Below are 4,569 nucleotides of genomic sequence, written 5' to 3'. Positions count from 1 at the left end.
TTTCTCTAACTTCCCTTAGAACTATCCTTGATCATTGTGAAATACCAAATATCTGGTAGTGGTATATCAATAACAATTTATTTTATAAAATATTGCTGTTTTTTGTTGTTGTTGTGGACATAATTTATTTATTTTTATTTAAAAAAGGATCAGGTATGCCAAATGCTTGAAAGTGGTAAGGTTAGGAGTAATAATCGGCGGGTATGTATGAGGAGTTGCATGAACGTGAAAGAGGCGAAGAATGTTTGCAAAGACAGAGTGGTGTGGCGTTGTATTCTCTCTGCCTACCCCTGCAGGGAAGCGGCATGATGGTTAGTTAGTTAGTTAGTTAGCTAAAAAAGTGAAGTTTATAAGCCTCAAGGTAAATATGTCATATACATCATATGTTTAACCAACAACGAAAAATAATTAAATTTAATATCTTTGTCAATCTTATTCAACTGCAAAAATCGGTCGTCCAGATTTTACACAGTAGAATTTAAAAAAATATATGTAAATTTTAATTATTTAAAACAGTCCGTTATATTTGAACGCCCCGAGATATTGTCGATGACGTCTGGTTGTGTTCAAACATTCACAGTTGCCTATAAAATACGTTTTAGTATGTGACTTCGGGCCATTTGGCATTTTAAAGTTCTGGCATATTCGCGGCGATTCAAATCAAGTGACATTCGGGGATAACGTTGAAGGTACAGCTCAATTAAGCTTTGACAATAAAATGTTTCCATTAACGGTATAGCATTAACTTCCGTTTTGAATATTTAAGTAGTACACTTTATTCTCTGGTCAAACATTATAGACAAAGATATATCCTTAAATTTGGTCCAGATATTGCAAGAAGCATCAGTATGAAAGACAATCTATAGACAGTCATATAAATCTTATTTTCACAAAGGAAAAAATAGCAACGGTTTTCATTTTATAAGCTAAAATATAAACATAAATATAAACTGTATTCTTAAAGTTAAAATAGAATATAAGAGCCTTAAGCTTTCTTAAAATTTATCACTATTTCTCCTTGTTTTTAGTTAAAGGAAGGAAGTAATTTTCTATAACCCAAGTAATGTATAAAATACTTATGAATATAAAGGGTTCAAATATAGCCTTTTAGGTTCATACTAAATGATAAATACATATTTATTAGAAAATAAAACAACGATCAACATGTCGTCACTCCTTTCAACAACGTCATAAATCAAAAATCGTCAATTTTCAGTTGTGCATGTTTTCGGAATGCCCTGAAAATGTACTACATATATCCCAGCAAAAGTGGCATATTTTTAACTTAATATTTACCCGCTACAGGGCAGAAAATGTTGTTTTTGTATTTTGAAGAAAATGTATTGTTTAATATTTTTTTAAAATATATAAAATATTTTTCAAATGGAGAAAAAACCTTCAGGTTTTACCTAAAAAGATCTGTTGCACAGTAAAAAGTTCAATAATAGGCTTGATATCTATGTTTAATACACTGTGTTTTATTTTAAAAACATTAAAAACGTTCTCCTGAAAAATCGAGTTTTTTTATTTATGACTTTCTTGAAAGGAGTGAGCGATGTTAGAAATTTCAAAAGATATATTTTTATTTTTCAAACATGTTACTTGCCGCCATCTATATTTGATTATTAAAAGCTTTTCTTTTTTTTCTGGGATGGATAAATGGGTTGGTCGGTTTTCTTGATTGACGATAGAGGGTGTTAGAATGCACATATACAAAAGGATTTCCTTATTTTTTTCGGTTTGTGTAGATGACTAAGTAGCTAAGTTGAATAAAGCACCTTATCATACAACAGAGGACCTGGGTTTAAATGCATTATTTTTAAATGTGTTATGATGAATTCATATTGTCTCACCGATCTCTTCGTTTATAGAATACACATTTGTTGATTACTTTTCCAAGTTATTTTTAAATGAGAGACTTACTTTTTTCGTCCGCCTCCGTAGTGTAATGGTCAGCACGCTCGGCTACCGTTCTGGAGGTCCCGGGTTCGATTCCCAAGGGGGGTAAAATAAATATAACTGATTTTTTCACTGTAATATTTATTCAATATCACCATGGACTGGTACCTGAAGCGGAGGGCTGATCACCTTTCCTTCATGTGTAAACGATCAAGATAACACTGGGTTAATATGACACAGTGCCCTATGCACCATTGGGGTGCGGATAAGGGTTTTATTATTATTTATTATTATTATTACTTTTTTCAACAGAATGTACTTACTTTTATCTATTAGATTTTCTGTTAGATTCTTAGTGTTTGGTGTTATATTTATTTGCTTTGGTTTGTAAATAATAAAAGGTTTTAAAATTAATTGAAATTGCAAAACACTATACCATCCATATCATATTTCGAAATATATATATATATATATATATATATATATATATATATATATGTATATATATAATATATATATATATATATATATATATATATATATATATATATATATATATATATATATATATATATATATATATATATATATATATATATATATATATAATATTCAATTTCATATCATACATTTTTGTGAACGTAAGTTAAATATATTTTCTGCTTGCTGGTACTATGCTTGCAATATCCATTAACAAAGTGGAGTTGGTTTCGAATTATCAAGTTCTTCTCCTAATCCTGAACAGATCTGTCTTCAGTACCAGCAAGCAGAAAATATATTTAACTTACGTTCACAAAAATGTATGATATGAAATTGAATATTATATATATATATATATATATATATATATATATATATATATATATATATATATATATATATATGTGTATATATATATACATATATATATATATATATATGTGTATATATATATATATATATATATATATATATATATATATATATATATATATATATATATATATATATATATATATATATATTTAATATTTTGAAATCAATTTATAAAACTTGTATTTATACTTAGAAATCACTTTTTCTCGAATGTATGCTTTGAAATTCAAATATTATTTTAAACGCTGTTCTTTATTGGAACCCGATGGTGCATAGGTCACTGCATGAAATTGATACAAAAGTTAATTTGATGGTTTATTACTACGCTTATTATTCTCAGTCGGCTTGGGTTCCGGGAATAGCGCAATTTTCTTATTCTTCTTAATTTACTTTTTTATAATAATTTATAGAAAAATGTTTTAAAAATAAACGGTTGATTTTTTAAAAAATTATTATGATATTATCTACGGGTAAGAGGGCATATTTAAAGGAATAAATTATTTTTGAACGGTTAAACTAATAAGTAAATTTTTGTATTATACATCTCATAGTTGACGATGACAGTTGTTTCATAAAATATTTTATTTTATTATTTTATACATATTTTTACGTATTTATTATTTTATTATTTTATATATTCTTAATAAAATACAATTTTCCCTTAAATACGATATTTTATTTTGTATGCACCCAATCCCCTATTTTCGTGATATTCTATTATCAAATCTATAAATAATGATAATACATAAAGTTACTATGAAAATACTACAGGCAATTTTTTTAGATCAAAACCACATAATTTTATCATACTTATTTATTTATTTCAAATACATTAGTTTTGGTGTATTTGACTGACCATAATCTTATCAAAATAAAAGACTCAATTTTGCTTTGTAGCAATCTCAAATGGACTATATGGTAAATTAATTTCAATTTCCTTGTATTTTTTTTCAGAAATATAACTTTGAAAATGGAGAGCATACTGCAAATGCCGCGACGACACAGCAAAACTAGTGCTCGTAAAAATCCCGGAACTTGTGCTAAATTCTTCGCAATAATAGGTGCTGTCTTTCATCTGGTTGCAAGCCTGTTCGATCACAGGCCTTACAAAGACGTTTTTGTGGTGTAGTCATCGAAACTTTAAAAAAAGTGGGAAAACTAGAGATGAAAGAATGTCACAATAGGTGAACATAAAGACGACGGTGGAATTGTGAAGAAGATGCCTAAATCGACCAGAAGATGATTTCGACTACACTTTAGTGGAATCGATTAATTAACCGTAGGAATGTGAATTGTATTAATGACTGCTGTCATTTAAAATGCTGTAAAATTTCAAATTGAAATAAACAATGTTTAAAATTTAACTGTTTTATTTTAATTGCGATGAGCAAATGCTAAGATTGCCCACACTAACACAGATTCAAATAAAAACCAACACAGATACAATTTTTTTATAATAATATAATAAACCCTTATCCGCACCCCAATGGTGCAATAAGGCACTGCGTCATATAAACACAGTGTTATCTTGATCTCAACCTTACTTAAACAACTTTCAAAATGAATTTAAATGGAGATAATCCAGATTTGCAAACAAGTATTTGGAGACATTCAAAATGTTACATGATTATTTATTTGATTTATAAGGAAAAAATCCTTATTACCATTGATTTATTGAATTATTACATATGGGAATGAATTTTTGAATTGATTTATAATTACTATAGGTATTATTTCCAAAGGAAAATCCAGATTGCGTTAAGAATGGAACTGTCAGAAAACAGCGCAAATGTAAGAAATGTCAAATTGATTATT

General features: G+C 27.7%; 1 long non-coding RNA gene across 1 annotated transcript; it reads left to right on the top strand.

Annotated features, from left to right (window-relative positions):
• Positions 1-590: 590 nt before the first annotated feature.
• Positions 591-4,113, top strand: LOC148313180 (uncharacterized). Its single transcript, XR_015838139.1, has 2 exons — positions 591-689; positions 3,709-4,113. It is a non-coding gene; the product is annotated as an uncharacterized LOC148313180 (long non-coding RNA).
• Positions 4,114-4,569: the final 456 nt, after the last annotated feature.

The sequence above is a fragment of the Brachycentrus maculatus genome, unplaced genomic scaffold, assembly GCF_059751285.1.
Source record: "Brachycentrus maculatus isolate JH-2025_06_01 unplaced genomic scaffold, ASM5975128v1 h1tg000017l, whole genome shotgun sequence".
In the NCBI taxonomy this organism is placed as follows: domain Eukaryota; kingdom Metazoa; phylum Arthropoda; class Insecta; order Trichoptera; family Brachycentridae; genus Brachycentrus; species Brachycentrus maculatus.
This window is presented reverse-complemented; position numbering and strand designations above follow the sequence as displayed.